This window comes from Protopterus annectens, chromosome 14.part0, assembly GCF_019279795.1.
Source record: "Protopterus annectens isolate FY-2018-M chromosome 14.part0, PAN1.0, whole genome shotgun sequence".
NCBI classification, from domain to species: domain Eukaryota; kingdom Metazoa; phylum Chordata; order Ceratodontiformes; family Protopteridae; genus Protopterus; species Protopterus annectens.
In genome coordinates this window covers 343302033-343322389 of record NC_056748.1, presented here as the reverse complement: position 1 = coordinate 343322389, position 20357 = coordinate 343302033, and the positions used below count along the sequence as shown (strand labels likewise).

Sequence of the window (20357 nt, the reverse complement as noted above, 5' to 3'; positions counted from 1 at the left end):
CACGATCCATGCACTCGTGTAAGTGCTTATAAAGTGCATTTGTGTAGGATTCAGCAGTCGTAACTCTATTGTCCATCTGCACGGATGTCGTGAAGTTTGCCACTTCTGTCTTAAGAAGTGTGAAGTTGGCTTTGGAGAAATTTTTTATGGTTGTTTTCCTAATGGGGGGTGGGAGCGGGATGTGGAAGTCTAGGGTGATTAGCTTGTGGTCGGATCTGACCAACGAGGAGCTGACCTCTGGTGTGGAACACCGGTCGCCCATGTTGGTGATGACCAGGTCTATGATATTGCTGCCCTGGTGGGGGTGTAGATAAGTTGATCCAAGGCATTGGAATTGATGATTTCCAGAAAACGTTGAGCAAAAGAGTTGGTACACGAGTAGTTTTCCCAGTTAATAGTGGGGTAGTTGAAATCACCCATTATTAGGGTATGGGTTGTACCTTTAATATTTTTCAGTGTGTCAAGAAAAGAGGAGTGGGAATCCTGGGGCATGTTGAGGGGTCTGTAGCAAGCCACAATCTGGATTGCGGTTTTGCCCAGAGTTAGTTGAACTTTGATAATCTCGTATGCATTATGCTGAGCAACTAGCTTGGAGGTGTGGATATCCTTAATGAATATGAACATGCCTCCACCTTTAGTGTTTCAGTCTGGGTTTGGTGGCCGAAAGGTGTGGTATGAATTGTAGCCTGGTAATGCAGGGGTGCTCTCTGGAGCCTTGAACCAGGTCTCTGTCACTGCACAGATGTCAATGTTCTCTATTTTAAGGAGTGCCTCGAGTGAGTGCATTTTGAGGTTTAGGCTTCTAGCCTCGAATAGCATTACCCTCAGAGTTTGCTTGCTTGTGCCTGTTATGGTGGTGAATTTAGCATTTGAACCTTGCCTAAAAAAGGCACTATAGGGGTGGAAAGAGCCTTTGCCATTATCCGGAATCCCAAGGGCGATAGGTGCAGCCATCTCTGGCAAAGCATCGTGGTCTGTCGATCATGTCATCCCAGGCAGGCAGATACTGGATTCCCTTAGAATGACACCAGAAGCTTAGCCAATTGTTAAAGTCAATCATTTTGTCCTTGTACTGTGGTATCATTCTGGGTGATGACAGGATGCTACACAGGGCTAGGGTCATATCTGCCTGGGCTACAAGATCGGAGAGCTCCTCCATGTCTCTTTTTATGTAGTCCATGGAGGTACATCTCGGGTCATTCACACCAACATGGACAATGACAGAGTCATATTTGTACTTGTTGTGGAGTGACCGGAGTGCATGTGTTGTGGTGGATCCTGGCACCCGACAGGCAGCTGACAGTAACTTTCTCCTTGTTTAGCCTGGTGAGTGGAACATCAGTGTGCCTGACTATAGTCACCTATGACTAGAGTGTTGGGTACATTATGCCTTATGGGCTGTAGTTGAGTGGCACACTGATTATGTGGGCTATGTGTCATTTGGGTTGTGTTGGGGGGTGGAGGTTACTTGCATTTCTGCTTTGGAGGTCTCAGTTGTTTGGGCATATTTTTACTGAGAGCCTCTGCGAATGTAGGTGTGTGTTTTGTGCTTCTGTATGTGTGTTTTGGTGGTGTAGGTTTTGAGGGACTATGTGATGAGTGTGGTGCGGTGCAAGTGTTTACCTTCTCCTCTTGACTGTCTATTCCAGTCTTCGGTGAAGAGAGCTTTGCATCCAGTTTGGCTATATAAATGCATCTCTCACAGGTTGTAGTGTTGGGTGGTAGGAAGAGCGGGTTGTCTGTGTACATGAGGCAATTGCTGCATTGCCCCAAGATGTCCAGATTCATCAGGTAGACAGGAGAAAACACCAGGAGCTGACCTTTAGACATGCCTGGATCGGTGCTTATTTGTTGCATACTAAAAACTGTTTTCCTCTAGACAAGTGAGGAAAGTTAAGTGCTGTAGTAATTTGTAGCTTATTTAGTGCTTACAACGAGTTCTGAACAAGTGCTGAGATCAAAGAAACAGATTTGAGTGCTAAAACTAAAACACTGGCTAGTTGTAAGGGAAAATTTGAAGAGCAGACTTTATGGCACCAGGAATAGTTTAACCTTAGTTAAGTGGGGGCTCAGGAGCTCACAAACAGACCTGGACAAGACTTGCCACAGGAAAGGGGGGAAGCAAGCTTAGATTTTTTTTTCAGTAAAGTGGAAATGGAGAAAGCTGGAACGGAAGTTAATTCAACGTTAAGAATCTGAGTGGGTTGGCCTTCACAAATGTTCTCTGTTCGATTGAATGATAATGACACTAGACTGGGAGGAGTGTCACAGATCAAATATACAGTATGGGCAGGCAACTGCAAAGCCACCAAGTGTAAGAACACCACAACACTAGGGATGATAGGTGGGAAAATTACATTTCCTAGCTGTAGCCACTAAGTGAAAGTTTTAAACAGATCAAGGAGCAAGCAGACTCTAGAGAAGAAGTGCAGTTCAGTGAAATAAGTGTAAGAAATAACTTATCCTGCTCTTGGAATCTTAAGGAATTTCCACTTAGTTTCAGTAATGAAATACAATCCACAGCCTGGTAAATACAAGCACAACCTTTTCAAGACACAGGGTTTATATACCAGTAAGGATGGAAGAGTTAGAAGATCAAATTACTACTCAGCCCCTGTTATTACCCAATCACTCGTACTACAGAAGATCAGGAGGCCTTGTTACTCTCAATAATAATGAAGACAGACTATCAGCAGAAAATCGCTGCCAGAAACACAGGAAACTCAAACAAAACTACTAGGCCTTGACAACAGGCCTGTATCAAGATTATGCCACCTGAGCAGAACACAGAAACCTCACTTTAAAAGCATAGAAAGAACACTCACAAAGAGAAAATACAAGTCTCAGTAAGAAAAAGCAGTTTACAATATAATAATTAAATAAAACATGCAATTACAGTAATGCACACTATTATAGTTCCTAGCTGTAGCCACTAAATGAAAGATTTAAACAGATCAAGGAGCAAGCAGACTCTAGAGAATGCTTTTAACTGTAAACAGAATTATAATAATGCACACTACTACAGTTCCTAGCTGTAGAACACAAACCTCAAAATATCAAAAATGCACAGAAAAGCTAAGATAGAGCACTCGCAAACAGAAAATACAACTCAGTATGAAAAAGCAGTTTACAGTTAAGTAATTCAGTAAACATGCAATTAGAGTAATGAAAGAGTATCTAGCAATGAAAAATACAGTTAAAACAGTATAACAGTACATAAATGCAGTGAAACAATAAAAAAGCTTTATAACCGTGCAAAATGTAGTAGATTAACTGTATAGCACAATTATAAGAGTTTCAGAAGTGCAGGTCAATGAAATAAGTGTAAGAAATAACTTATCCTGCTCTTGGAATCTTAAGGAATTTCCGCTTAGTTTCAGTAATGAAATACAATCCACAGCCTGATAAATACAAGCCAGTGTAAATTGAATGGTAAAGGTCAGCAAACAACTGAAACAGAGCTATGAACGGATGCTTCAAAAGCACTGTATTACTCCACATCAGAATGGCAGCTGGTGTGCAGAACATATGCAGTTTGCAGCACAACCTGCATAAAAGTACTGTTGTGATAGTATGAAGCTTTGGTACTCTGTATAGCTAAAATGCCGTGCGGTGTAGTCAGTGAAGCACCTTACCTGGAGATGGAACTGAGTCTGCTAGGTTTCTGTGTTAGAGCTTGTTAATATAGTGATAGCACAATAATCCAATCTTCTCACTGCCAGTCAAAGCTACCCTTTTAACCTATCAATCAACTAATAATTTTATTCTACAAGGAGCTCACAACTCTCTAGCCACATATATGTTCATGTGTTTGCATTCTAGGTCCTACAAAAGAGCTCTTGTATTTCTAACCATATTTTATTATGCAACAAGAAAAGGGGTAGACATCACTTAAAAGGAACCAAAACCAACAAAAAAGCGATGATCACCAGGTCCAAGGTTAAAATGATCTGTAGTTTAATATTATTACTTCTAACACAAACACAGGACTGAATGCTTTCATCTGACTTGGAGGACTTCATCAGAACACTTACTATGTCATCATACACAGTTGATTAAATGTAATTAAACTAAATACAACTGAAGAATTGAATGTCCCATTTTAAAAAGATACAAACCTATGAAATAATGCATTTGCAATAGGAAGGCATCTGTATTAATAAAACAAACTAAAACATGTATGTCTATAAGATATTTTAAAGACCCATAACAATTTTTTATGTTAAGGATCCATACTTTAAATATGTGTAAATCTGGCTATATTTGAATTAAAAACATTGAATACAATGTATATAAAAAACCTCCTCATGGCCAATATACAAAATAATAAAACATTTTAAATTGCAATATTAAAATACAAAATCTAATTTGTAATCCTGTTTCTCTCATTTTTAGGGCTGGTTGAAGGGATAAGCTGTCATTTAAACCTGGGAGATTGTTTGCGTTCAACCTCATTTTCCAAATAGTTTCTCTGTACTCTAAGAAGTTTTCCCACACCCCCCCCCTTGGGTTCCTATCAACAATTTCCAAGATACCAAAAGAAAACTTTTTAGACCTTCCACCCTTTACCGTCTTAGCTCTCTGGCCTCTCTCCCTCAGTTTCAGACAGATATGGATGGACAATTTCTTACTCTTTTTCCAGCCAGTCTGGTTGATATAGGCATCCTGAGGCAGTGTAGCAACTGCCTTATGTACATGGACAACCCTTTAATACCACCACCTAGTAACACAATTTCTGAGAGATGCAATTACATTAAGAATCTAGAGTCAATGTTCTCTCCCTTGCAAGCCAGTATATCTGGTACTGAGAAGGCTATCAACCCAAACACCACACGTCAAACACCACCCATACCTACACAACACATAAGCACATATGCAGAGGTCCACAACAAAAACATACTCAAACAAAAGAGACCTCCAAGGCAAAAACCCACAATAACTCCACTACCCACCACAGCACACATAGTCCACATACTGGTGTCTCACAGCCACTAAGGCCTAAACATAAACCCAACATATTAGTTGTAGGGGACTACATTGTGAGACACACAGATGTGCCCCTCACCAGGTTGGATAAGGAGAAAGTCATGGTTAGTTGTTTGTCAGGTGCCAGAATCTGCCATATCAACCATGCACTCAAGTCTCTCAACAACAGGTGCTGTTATGACTGACATAGTCCATGTTTGCGTGAATGACTTGAGACATACCTCCCTGGACAATATGAAGAGAGACATGATCAAGCTTGCTGAATATGTGTCTCAGGCAGGTATGTTCCTAGCCTTAAGCAGCATTTTACCATCGCCCAGAATGATGCCTCAATATGAACAAAAATGATTGACTTTAACAATCGGCTTAGTTTCCGGTGTCATTCCAAGGGGATCCAGTACCTGTCAGCTTATGAAGACATGATTGACAAACCACAATGCTTTGCCAGAGGTGGTCTGCATCTGTCTTCCTTGGGTTTCAGGCTTCTGGCAAAGGCTGTTGCCTCCCCCATAGTGCCTTTTTTAGTCAAAACTACCAACATGAAAATTTCATCAACATGCAGAGTAAAGGTCATGCTGCTAAACGCTAGGAGTCTAAACATGAAACTGCACTCATTGCAAGCATTCTTAACCCTGGAAGATGTTGACACTTGTACAGTCACAGAAACCTGGTTCAAAGCTGCAGGGAGCACCCAAGCCATACCAGGTTACTCTTCCTTTCATATATTCAGACCCTAAACTGTGGGCAACAAAGCAAAAGGAGGTGGAGTTGCAATATATATAAAAGACTAGACATCTCCAGGCTGTTCAAACAGTATGACACATGGAAGTCACTCCAGGTGCAGTTAACCATTGATAGGACCCCTGTTCATATCATAGCTAGCTACATGCCCCAACTCTGACTCAAGATGCCCACTCCACCTATCTGGACCTCTTCGAATCTATCAAGATTCAACCCTTTACCCTGATCCTGGACAACTTTAACTGTCCAACCATAGACTTTAAGAACTACTCATGCCAAAACACAAATGCCCAGAGACTCCTTGATTTCGTCAGTGCAAATGCTGTGGACCAGCTGGTCGACACCCCCACAAGAGGTGAAAATATCTTGGACTTGGTATTAACCAGCATGAGGAACCACTGCAGCATCCATACAGTGTCATCCTCCCTGGTAAGATCTGATCACATAGAGGTCACTTTCGATGTCACTATCTCCCTGACCCCCCCCCCCCAGCTAGGGTCAAAATGGAATCTGAATCCCAGATTCCTCCTCATGGCCCAACCGTGTAGGTGCAGGAAGACCATGGTGCAAGTCTAAGAGCTAGCAGACATCATATAGCAGTGTGTCAGGCATATTGTAAGCTTATTGGAGCCGTGTGGCTTGGGTTTGCCCTTAGCGTAGTTTAGCAGAGCTAAGCAAGGGGGTGTGTCTGAAGCTGCCAAGCACTCTTTACATTGCCTAAGCAGGTGTGCGTGCCACGTACTGTGTTTTAAAGAGAAAAAAAAAAAAAGTAAACCAGGAATAGCAGCTCTATGCACATCTGAGCACTGTGTTTGCGCGGTGAGCCCCTGGACTTAAACAGGAAGGCAATGGGAAGGGAAAACAGCAGTAGGAACATAAGGAGAACTAGCATAGCTGGCAGGTGACGTGTATCAGAATCATCCAATTACATAGGCAGCAGCCCAGCCCAGAACACTACTATAAACTATGCAAACACCTTTCCCTTTGTTTTTTCCCACACACTCTACACCACCAGTGTATACAAGTGGGGAAATTTTACCAAACAAAAGCAACAAAATGATATGGGCTGCATTAGCTCTCATAAATCAACATGTGGAAGAGGATGAGGGTGGTGAGGATGAGAATGCTGTTGATCAACCCACAGTGAGGAGAAGGAGAAGTGTACAGACCCAGGGTAACCTACCAGGGGCTACATGAGCTGGAGATAGTGGAGCGCTATAGGGTGGACAGGTACCTCCTACAGCAAATTGTTGAGCTGTGCTGGCCACGTCTCTCACACAAAACCAACAGAGGGGAACCTATCCCAGTGGATAGAAAGGTATGTGTAGGCCTAAGAAACTAGCCACAGGTACCTTCCAAATGCCAACTGGGGATATCATGGGGATCTCACAGGCATCAGCATCCATAGTAGTCCACCAGTTCCTGGATGCCATGTCAGTACATGCCAGTGAGCACATATATCTCCACAACAGCCGTGAGGCATTGACCAGCAGTATGCGTCTCTTCCACCAAATAGCAGAATACCCTGAGGTAGTGGGTGCTATAGACTGCATGCACACACACATCAAAGGACCAACCGGTGAGCAGGATAGGGTCTACATCAATCACAAGGGCTTCCCCTCCATCAACCGCCAGGTTGTGTGCGATGCCCAGGGCATTACAATGAATGTGCTTGCTGGCTGCCCTGGAAGCTATCACGGCTCCCACATCTGGCATATGACGCAGCTGTACCAGAGATTTGCCAATGGGGACATCCCTTATGGACACCTAGTGGGGGATGCTGGTTACGCACAGGAGCCATTGACACCCATCAGAAATGCACACACACCAGAACAAGAACTCCATAATGAGGTACACGCACAGACCAGAATCATTGTAAACAAAACACACGATAAAAACTGATAACTCCACAATAGATGAACAATACAGCACACAGATGGATTCCAGTAAGAAAATACTTTTAATTTGGTGCTTTCGTCCGCTGTTAAGCTATTGACTTCATCAGAATACCAAATTCATCCAGTTACTTTACATTAAATACTTTTAGACCATGTGACTAAACCCTATTAACTCATCCAGTTAATATAAAGAATGTTAATTTAAATGAAACTGAAGTTAAAATTACAGCAGCAAGGTGAATAACAATACAAAATTAAAACAATTTATTACACTTAACCCTAACCCTGTTTGCTTAATAATTATACACTAAATGATTAAATATAATAACTATTAGTTAGTGTGGAGTATAATAATTTGGATGCCATTCACACTCCCTGCACCTCCCATTGGCCTACTGAAGCATGCCTTCTGATGTCAGACACCTTGACATACCCTCTGCCCATATATCAGCCTGATAACCTTTGTGGTGCATGTAATACCTGTGTATTACTGTAGTGTGGCAAACTAGTTAGGACGTCTAATCCGGACCCTACCAACTGTGATAATGTGTGAGAATCCCTGAGAGAGTTTGGCTATGTCGTCCTTGACATCTGTTCTTGTGGACAGGCACATGTACTACACCTACCTTATCCCTCCTTTATCACTGTTGCTGATGTCACTCACCATCAACTATACCTTTGGACAGCTCCCCAACATGTAAGCTCTGTGGCACGTGCAATAACTGCATAGACATGTAATAGCAATACATAGGCAGGGATTTGAAACCCCGTATTGGTAAGTGTGTGACACAAACATGCTTAGCTTTTATTCTCCTACCCCCTCCCTGTCTTACTTTGTCTCTGTCTCTCTCACTCCCTCTCTGGTGGATGTGGAGAAGTACACCTACTTTGCTTAGGCAGCAGCTTGTGTTTTGTAAGTGATGCTCATAATCAGCTGATGGCCTGTGCACGAATTGCCGTTCCCCACTAGCTGATTGCATGTGGAACAGCTGTGGTAACATTCCCATAGCCTATTGCATGGAAACACACTCTTATAACTAGAAACATCATGTGGGTGTTGGCCCTTTTCCTTCACTGTGAGCAGTTCTTCATGTTGGTGTTTGGCAAATAGCATCACAGATGGTAGTGGGATATACCTCTTAACAACATACACTGTGGAAACAGGCCAACAAACAGGAGGGGGATTTTCCAGACATGACTACAGAATGTAAGTTTTGCTCTTCTGCATTTGGAGTAATGTTGGTTTAACAGGGTTTGTGTGTATATGGCTGGTCTACATGATTTAATACCTGTCATGACAGTGTTATGTGTTTGCGGAAACTCCCACCTGTAGGGTTATCTGCAGACTGGCCAGTGTTTGGAGTCTTGTGTGTCTTCTGTTACTCACAGAATACCTATCTTAGAACTTCAGAAGCATAGTCTGAGGATTGCAGTCAGTACATGTTGACATCCATGAGAGTTGCTGACTTCATATCCCTCATAGGACATATGTTACAAAAGTAAATGTATGAGGTTATCACAGCAACATGTCAATATTGGCCCTGTGTCTGTGCCTCCAGCCACAACTCTGTCAGCCTTTGTACATATGTCATGCAGTAAGAGGTGCATATGTTCTGTACACCATTATTTATTGACATCATACCTGATAAGCCAGTGAGGTATCAGACTGCTAGACATGTTATGTATAGTATGAGTTATATTTGAGGACATAACCTGGGCATTCTCTGGTAGGGTCTACAGTAGTGAGGTCTGTGTACTTATGGAGATTGTTGACAGTGTGTGTACTGCGAATATGTACATTGGCCTGTGCACAGACTGTGGTAGATGTCATTGTTCTTGGTCCTGTTCTATCTGATGTTACATGCTGCTCCAGTGTATGGTACCCTATCGGCTTACATGTATGTAGGGCCAAATGCACACATGTCCCATACCACAGACAGGCATCAGACCACACTGTGTAGTGGCCCAGTATATGTAGGGTTAGTGTGTGAGTGGCACATATGAGGATGGTGTTGATCAGACAGTCCATATACTGTAATATTAAGCTCGCTTTACCATATGTGGCTGTGTTCACACTGGTTGTGGGTATGCACTTTCACACAGGTGTCTGTTACTCTGGGCTGTGACATGCCTGTAAAGCCTGTTATATTTGCAGGTACATGTGTATTCTCCCATAAGAAATGTAGGCCAGTGTTGTGGCAGTCTGCCTGTAGTTTGCACAGTCCTTTGTTACATGCCTAGCAGCTTAGTGTACTTACCCAGTGTGATGCTATGTCCAGATATTTGTCATATGTATTGCTGCCGGGCCACCATAACTGTCATGTATTTCTGACAAAGCAGTGGGATGCTGTACAAATGTATGTCACTAACTAGTGGGGAGTATGTAGCCATGTGACCTCTGCACCACCGGTTATTATGTGTCAGGACAAGCAGGAGTGTGTGAATGCATAAACTGTGTGGGCATATGCTTTCCAGTATTTACGTGATATACCCATTTACATGGCTGTTAACATCCACATTGTCAGGCTTAGTCCACATGTCTTGCACTAAGGGGTTCTGGGTATATCTATGGACTGAGCAGAGTGTGTCAGACTGTCCACATTTCTTGGTCATATCTCTGCTGTATTCCACAGGACCATTACTGTGATATCAGTGATGACCTTAGGATGTCTGTCAGTAACTGATGGCATACATGTCAATAGCAGATGTGACCTCCCACACACAACATTTCTGTTAAGACAACCCCTGTTACAGTAGCAACAGTCCACATATATACCTGCAATATGTACATGACATCCCCTTGCACTAAGAGTTTGAGAATATCGGTGCTGAGGTATGACTCCACTCCATGTTCTGGACATATGTTAAACATGTATGTGTGTGTGTGTGTGTGTGTGTGTGTGTGTGTGTGTGTGTGTGTACATATATATATATATATATATATATATATATATATATATATATATATATATATATATATATATATATATATATATATATATATATATATATATATATATACACACACATACATATACACATCTGTATATATCTACTCATATACAGGTATATATGCACATATAGTTATAGATATCGACATATAGAGACACATATATACATATATAATTGTGTGTGTGTGTGTGTGTGTGTGTATGTATATATATATATATATATATATATATATATATATATATATACACACACACACACACACACACACATATATATATATATATATATATATATATATATATATATATATTCACAGAGTTCTATTTGTGGCCATATATATGATGCAATATACAGATGTATATAAATATATATGTGTGTGCGTGTGTAAACATTACTGTTGTGTATACCTTCACAGATGTATCACACCATATTTATCTGATATGTGTATATTTAGATATAACAACATATGTGATGCAACAATAAAATCACTAACAAGTACTACACAATTGTAGAAGTCACAGCAATTGTTCAATACTATTCAGTATGTGTATTGACAGAGATATTGGAAAAACAACAACTATCTTCACAGCTGTCATGGTGTAATGGTTAACTACTGTGACTATAGAGTACAGGGTCCTGGGTTCAAGACCTGCAAGGGCTGTGTATTTTGTTGCTGGGCAGAACAAGGGCTGTTGGATACAGAGTGGTTAAGGCAGTTTTGAGCAGGTTTAAACACGTTTGTGCGGGTTTGCATGTAGCTAAGCGGTGCTAACATACGGTTAAACGTACAGGCGCTTACACCGTGTAGACTTTGCTTATCAGTGCACAAATGTGCTTAGCTGTTATATTGCAGCAATGCTGACACCTGCTAAGCATGGCTCAGCTCTGGTAACCAGTGCTCACATTCCGTAGCAGGGTAATGACATCTGTAATAAGTTTATGTAATGCCATGTACATAACATGCGTCTGTGTGCTGTCATTACAGTAGCAACTGGTGTGAGTCTGCTGTCTGGGACACTTGATTATATATGGCTTGTACAGCACTCTTATCCATGTGAATGTGTTACATACACGGGTAGTATCCCGTGTTATTTGCAGTCACTCTGGTATGTAGTGTATCATTACGTTACTACTGTTGACAGTGCTTTCCCAAGTAAGAGTAGATTACTAATTGTAGTACTGGAAACAAACACCCCTGCATGCAAAGATGGACTCTTGAGTCCTCACTGTCATGTTCCTGGTGTGTGAGCTGTGTCTAAATATTTCCTACTGGATAATGATCGGACATGTGGAAAATAACTGTAGACTACTGTGTATATAGCACATGTCAGTGAGGTCTTCCGTCATGTAGTAATGGCATACCTATCGGTGTCAGATGTCTTTCTGTCAATGCATTCATCCTAATGCACAGCTAGTTGGCTAGCTGATGTCCGTTAGTCCTCTGTGCAGATGTCTGGTATCCATCTTGGATACTTACAAGCAATCTATGCTTGACTGACACTGACATGTCTGCCCAGCTGTGTTATAAATGCCACAGATAGGACTCCACACCCTGTACGTACCATATACCATGGATACCTCAACTACACTACCACAGTCAACAGAACATGCTTGGGTATAGGTCTCCAAGACAGACACTAACCATGTTATGTAATACATGTTGCTTATATGTCAGCTGGAACACCTCACCGGCCCTCTGCAAGAGGCACCCAGATGATTGGCTGATGCATGTCACTCTCAACTTGAGGATCACCCCAGTAGTGTCTGTTGATAGATGGCCTGCTGGCACATGGCAGGTGGCATGAAACCAATGTGCACACATCCCCTACACTTCCCATCTCTCCATGGACAATAGCCTGGTACACACCTATGAACACCTGCACTGATGCACCCCAGTACTGACAATTGTGTACGTGTGCATTACTGAGAATATCAGTGTCTGTGTGTTTGTAGACCTGTAGTTGGGAATACCCTGAGGCCCTTCACACCCACCGCACCCCCCCCCTCCATTGCCATAGTTAGATGTGGCTGCTGCTGTACCGGACATTACATGTACCTTGTTGCACTCTTCTCCTTAAGGGCTGCCTGGGCCTTGGAGTACCCAGCACAACACTGTTGTACAAGTGGGTTGATAGGCATGGGATACCCACTGAGTTCTGGCAAGTGTGTCTGTGTGCATGTGTGTATATATATGTAGGGTACAGCATTTCGAGGCCACATACTCCTATTACAATACGCATTGCCACACAGTGTTAGGGATAGTGATGTTGCTGATCGTAGGAGAGGTATGACAATGCATCATGCTACTATACCTGTGGCATGTACATTAGATGCATATCCCTGTAGTAGCACTCTTGGGATGGACAAGGGGATGTATTGCAGTCCTGGTCAATGTGTGATGGTGGGTATGTCAGAATGTCATCATGGATTCCAGTGCGTATAATATCCACAGTGGGGTGTGGGTGCTGGGTATACTGTCATTACACCATGGTACCCCTGGTACATGTCCCATGTACCACTGTATGGTGACCACTGTCACCATCAACCATACAGGTAACTGATAACACTATCCACCCAGTTATGCATGTGCTGTGTGCAACCTACCAGTAACTCAATGGACACACTGACAATGTAGTTAGCACTGATAGGCCCAGGTATCTCAGATGTGTGTCTGACTGTTATGTGTTTGGCAATGTGTATATGATGGTATGGCACACTATGTATTGTCCATAAACAACCATTACATCCCACATTACCATACTGTACATGCCTGGGGATGTTTTGCATGTAACCTGGAACACACCTCTTCCTAAAAGGTGTGTGCAGTTAAAGCCACACACATCAGTAGCACTACTTACCTAGGTAGGGGGTCTAGTCCCTGTGTTGCCAAGTAAGAGTGTGCGTGTATGTGGAAGGATCTACTTCAGTTTGCAGAATGTACATGTCCTAGGGGGTCATCTGTCCAAGAATGGCCTGGCATATGCTAACATTTCATAGTTATCATCCTGTGGGCATGCATTCCATCACAACTAGGGTTAGATGTTTAAACAGCCTCTTCCTAAATGTATAGGTGTGCAGCGGTACTAGGGTTGGTATATATAGCTGGGTGTGGCTGTTGTGGACACAGCCAACATCATTGTACTTACTGTTGAGTATATCCCCCAGTGTAGCTGACCATAATACTGTACAGTTCATGTTAACAAGTTAGGTAGTTCTCTATCACACTATCTGTGGTTCTACAGAACCTCTCGCCCTCCAAAGAGTAGGGGTGTGCCACCCACACCAGCACACACATGTTTACCGAGTTGAGGATTGCACTACATTGAGGAAGGAGACATATGCCCTGCTGGTACTGTCGTCAATGACATTAAACTAGCAGACTGCTTATTCCACAGTGTGTTGTGCGTAGTCTCACTTGGAATTACATAGCCTACAATTGGTTCCTTGCACAGGTACATACATCCATGTGTAAAGTATTCTCTGTGTAGTGCATCAACACCAAAGTCTGTGTGTGTGTTATACACAAACATGTGGTGTGTACCACCCAGTACAGCTACCATTGTCCACTCTAGAAGGGCTGCTAACAGCAGCCACCATGCACTCAACTTGTATAAACCACCCCCAGAGCTATCAGCCATGTGGCACAGGCAGTAACTGTTATACAGACCTTTGACATGTGTTCACCTGTACCCAGGATATGGCACAGCCAAAATGTCACCACAGTGCCATACCCCTGGTGAGGTATGACAGCAGACCATCTTCTGCTGACACATGGACACCTACAACACAAATGGATAACATTATGGAGACCACAATCACTCAGTGTTAATAACAGCTGTAATGCATCATGGCTGGACAGCTACACTACCTGACATGTAAGCCTTAAATGTTACTGCTGACATGTTACACAGCAGTACATTGGTACACTGTAGTACAGTCACTGTGTGCATCAGAACCATATTAGCCTGTACCTGCACCGATGTTCTGGATGGCAGGGTTGTGGCACAGGTATCATCATATGCACAGGGTGTGTGTTGTTGGTTTGCCAGAGACCTAGGCTGAGCCATACGTTTGACACCATGTATGTGACTGAGGGGTTTTAATTATTGATATAGCCATGGTGATGTAGTGTGTGTAGGTATGGGGTTGCCCTAGCTGTGTTTGTATTGTGTGTGAGTATGCATGCACACAGTTCTGCCATGTGGCTGCTCTGTACAGGTGTTTGTTGGACAGCTGCAGACCATACCTGGCAGGGTGTGCAGTTCACAGTCTCCAGCCACGGACATGAGAACTGTGCCTGCCAGGGGTTCCACGGTCACTTCCAGGTACAAGCCACGATATGGTACTCTCTCCTGATGATGACATATGTCCGCTGGAACCAGATCTCTCCTGGGACTGTCCAGGGCCATGTGCACGTGGCCTGCTGTGGTGTAGACAGTGCCCCCTGCAGTACTGGGGTTGGTACTGCCAATACGGGAGTGGCTTGGAATCCTTGCATGTCCACGTCAACCTCCAGTTGTTGGTGTTGCTGACCTACATCCACGTGGCCATCGCACCACTCCCACCACATGCTCTAGCACAGACAATCCACAGTCGATGCGTCCTACCATCTCACCCCACTATCTATCCGTGACGTCTGTAAAATAATGGAGGGCACCTGCAAGATCACGGATGTTGTCAGTTACAGCTGAAAGAGTAGCCCTCTGCAGCCTCAGACCCTGCCTGGTGTACCATTCCGTACGTGCCTGCACCTTAATGACATCCTGAAACTTGCGTCTGGTGGTACCAGATGTGGCATTACTGCCAGGGGCATGATGACCAGCAGCCCTCCGAGCACCCCTGTACATCTGCCCATGTGGTACCCTGCTGGACATCTGGCTATGGCTGATGTGTCCAGATACAGCAGCCATAGATTCCACACCGTCCTGTGCACTTTCACCAACCATTAACTGTCCCTCTGCTATGGCCAGTAGTGATGGGATATTTATAGGCACTGTTACTCTGTGCGGGGATGGGTTGGTTAACAGGGGGATGTCAAGTGGCGCAGTTTCAGCCTCTGACAACCCCACCTGTGCCTCAACACACCTATCATCATTTTCAGTGTCTGTATGGACACCAACATCAGATGGCAAGCTGGGTCAGGGTCCCCCCTGCAAGCAACTTGTGAGGGGAAAACAAGAAATGCACTTTAAGATGTGTATATCATTGCTTAACAGTACACACATACCCTGACATTCCACCATAATACTTACCTGTCCCTGAGTTTACTGTCTGTCCCAAGTTTATTCTCTTAGTTCCCCATCCTGCATCAGACCTGGAAATTTACACTCATTAATACCAGTCATTAATTTATTTTTCTTCTAATTGCCTAGACAAGTGATCACAAAACATGACCTGTTACTCCATTACCTCTTTGACTTGATTGGAGTCGGTTTTACAAAGACTCGCTGCTGTCATCCAGTGTTCACCCTGGGTTTGTCCAGACATTGTGAGCATGGCCCCCATATGTTAGGGGTTACTATAATCACTCAATAATGTCACGCATAGAGTGTCATACGTAACTGTTGCTCAGTAGATGCAAGATCTGTTGCTCTATTAAGTTATGTGGACAGCAGTAATATTTGGAAACACTCACTGATGTCTAGTAATTCCCCAGTGCATCTGTAGTGCTGCATATGTGGATATTCTTTCACCTTTCTGCTGATTGCAATTATAACAGTATACCTCACAATGTCTATAGCATGGAACATGTATTGGGAGGGAAACTAGACACCAGGTTCATAGGTTCATACTAGGCTATCTGCCCACCCATTTTAAATTTATTTTGCTATGCCCTTTTTCGAGGTTAGTATACTGTGTCACTGTTAGACAGAGGCACAGTAATACTAATCTTGAAAAAGGGCATAGCAAAATAAATTAAAAATGGGTGGCGAAAGCCAAACACATTTTGGCTAGGCTTATAAATGCCCTAGGGCAGATAGCCTAGTATGAACCTATGAACCTGGTGTCTAGTTTCCCTCCCAATACATGTTCCATGCTACAGACCTTATTATACTATTAGCTGTCCTGAGATTACATGTCAGACAAGTATTCCTGGTGTCTCGTGTGTGTGTGTGTGTCCATGTAATGCACGATTTCAAAGGGAAGTCGAGAGGTATGAACAACCCCAAAATCACACGTGCATACATGGACACACACACAAACACACATACACACACAAATCCTACATACATCAACCCCCCCTCCATTCCACCAGATTGCACTTGCAGGCAAAATAACCCCCCACATGTGAGGTTGCACAAAGATATTACACACAGACCTCCCATTACCCATCTGTCAACATGCATGACATATGGTACTCAACAGCATGCATTGCAGCTATAGTCAATCCATGTTAGCAACAGTATGATGCGTGTGATGCATGGACTGTGTTAGATGATGCCCCTTCCCCTGGAACACACAGCACCCATGTACACAGTATTGCTGTGCACCTGTTCGGCACCCTGGCATGTACTGTGCACCATACCTCACAGGTGTACATACCATTGCTGAATGTGTATTACTGTGTCAGTTATGTCTGGTCTGCTGCTCACAGCCCCTATGTGTTTGTCCGTCACATACCTGGGATGATATGTGGATAGATGTCATTTGTGAATGGTTGATGTCTGATTTACAGATCTCATCGTCAGTGGTGCATGTATGGCCAATATGATACAATTACAATGACAACCTTCAAACCTTACCATGGCTATGGGGAGTGTACACACCCTTATTGATATGACACCATCTTCCTTGATATGCCATGGGACCACATTACTGCATATGTTAACATTACATGAATCTGATATGTGACATATGACCTGTACAATCAAATGCAGTGTCAAACAAATGTGTTAGTTGTGCTGATTGAGATGCATACACTTTATGGGTGCGTATGTGTGCATGCCTTTATCATGATGGTTTGTTGCACCTACTGTTATGTGTACTACAGCAGTCACTATTCCTAGCAGGGGTATACTAGCATGGGCCATCTGCATTTGCCAGTATTTGGTCAGTCTGCCCTACATATGTCCCCCAACTCTGCATGATTGCAAGGTCAACTCTTGCACATAACTTGGAGTTCACACACTGCCGTCACTATTGCTGTAAAGTCAGGGTTATGTCTGCCACAGTTCCTGACTGTGTGCAGATACAGCCATTTGTAGCATCCTTTGAATCCCTGCTGCAGTGCACTATTGTGTCATGATGACACCCCCTCCCCACCTTCAGCCTTTTTGCAGATGCTTGACAACTATGGCCTACACATGTCATTTTGCAGTGTTCCAAACACTGAACACCGATGTGCCAGCCTAGTCCCAGCTAATGAATGGCAAACATACAGGTGTACACTGGCACCGGCAAGGTACAGATGGGGATGGTGGGCCTGAGGTGTTGGTTGTGCAGCTCATGTATCTTACTAGATACTCCCTGTAGGTTTCCAACGTGGGCTTGGTACACCAGTACACATTGCAACGCATGCCTTTTGGGGACCTTTTCTGTTGTGCATATGCTACCTATAGAGAGGCCTGGCTGATGTTTCCTGTGGTACAGCTGTCCTATCTGATTACCCCTAACCCATGGGCCACACTTATGTAGAGTCCAGGCAATTGCTGACATGGGTACTGCACAGCTAGTACTTGCTAGACATTCCTGCAACTCCCTCAGTGTTGTGGCATGTTACTAGGCAGCCTGCATGACCGGTTTGCTACGTGTGAAATCGTCTATCTTGGATGCCCATCTGTTTATTTCCTATATTATTCCTGTCCCATATATCCTCACCAAATACACGACTGCACTGTCTGACATGGTATATGCAGTGGTGAGGTATGGCTACATGTCCAACTCCTGGGTGCTACCTGTTGGGTATGGGGTCTATGCCATGGCATGTAAGATGTGTACAACCCATGGCTGCCTCTGTTACAGGTAAGTGGGCACATTTGATGGCCAAACGTCTTGGACAGCAGACCATTTCTTGTTGTGACATTGAGGATGTGTACTTGCTGGAAGGTGCATTCTCATGAAGAATGCATGCTGTCAGTACCTCAGCAGCTGCTTCCACTATATTTATTTATTTAGAGTATGTGCACACATATGCTTCCAGTGTTTGTGAATGTATGTCTTCCCCATATTTGCTGTCTTAACATATGATTCTATATTACACACTCATTACTCGTGTTAGGACCACATTGCAGGCTGTAAGGGTTGTGGACTGCAGTATTGTGATGTGTCGTTGTATAGATCTGTAACAGTTGCCATTGTAATACTGGTATGTACACTGTTGTAGCACTGTATAATGGTGATGTTTCACACATGTTCCTACTGTAGGCCATTTGTCACACCATTATGTTCATCTCTATGCACACATTTTTCAATGACAGTATGTTAGTTATATTGTAGGAGTCTGACATACCCTTCAGGTGCATCATCATGGTGACCAGTGTGATGCAGTGCTGTTAACAGCAACAATACGTGAACATGTACAGCATGCATTATGGGTAGGTGTGTTAAATGTATGCATGGATTATACCATGGGCATAACATGACCGGTGTATTGGCAAACCTGAACAAATACCATACTCATCAGCTACAGGCTGCTGCCCTGGAGGTATACCAGAGGGACTTACAGAAGTGTGTAAGAAATGTGATGTCAGTAGCCACAGCTGTGGCATTGGTACAGGGTGGGTGCAGCATTACAGTACATCAACAGTACAAGCCCACAATACTACAGATTATGCACATCTGTTTATTACTACTACACAGCAACAGACTATATGTTTCATCTCACACATGCATGATCTAACTGTACAGATGTAGATCGATATGCAGCAGTGGTCTACTGATGTGCCCTGTGGCCTTACTTGCACACTCCTCTGCCATTGTGTGGGTAGCATCCACCTCCACTATGCTCTCTGCCAGGTGTGTGTGCGGGCAGGCAGGTGCTCCGAGGCTGGAAAGGAGCTCTTCAACATGGGTCAGGGGGGGCTGGATGGCATGAACCCCCCCCAATGCAAGCTGGTCCCCCCTGACTGCAGCAGCACGCCAATGGGCATGGCGAAGTAAATCTGTGCATTGATGCTGGACCTGCTCATAACTGTGGTTATGCAGGCCGACATCGTTTACCCTGTGGACAACATCGTTCCACAGGGAGGTCCACTCCTGCTGATCATGGGCTGTTTGACTGAACAACACCTGGTAGTGCTGCACCAGGTGTGAGATGATAAAATCATTCTCTTCCGCTGTATAAATGGGCAACCTCTCCATGGATGTATTGCCTGAAAGACATAAAGATGGAAACAGGTCTGAGGACCTCAAACTGCAAGGTTATCATAGTTGTTAATACACATCTCTGTCTCCCCCCACCATATCTGTGACAAGAATCTGATCACACAACTCATCAGGTATATCTACAGAATACCTACCATTGGGACATAAATCATATTGTACAACACTTTGCGCTATGTGTTTGTAGTCATGTTCCCTGTGGGGACACTATAATTGGTGGCCTTTTATGGACAATGTCACCTGCATGCCATTGAAAGGGCCACTATGGTTCCATTTTTGCATGTGTTCTGTTTGCTGTGTTATTGCTGCACATCTGTTGTTTTGTGTTATTGGGATATCTGTGCATGCTGTTGGACATGATGCAGGAATATGTGGACTATCACTACCCACATATGTTCTATAAAAAACAGTTTGGGGCACCAAAATAGGCCCTTTGGGTTTGGGAAGGGGAAGGGTTTC

The 20357-nt window shown here is 43.5% G+C and overlaps 1 protein-coding gene across 1 annotated transcript in view; it reads left to right on the top strand.

The window, feature by feature from the left end:
* The window catches only part of WDR11 (WD repeat domain 11), a 2002440-nt gene that overhangs the window by 17629 nt on the left and 1964454 nt on the right, over positions 1-20357 (top strand). The gene's annotated exons all lie outside the window — the stretch shown is intronic.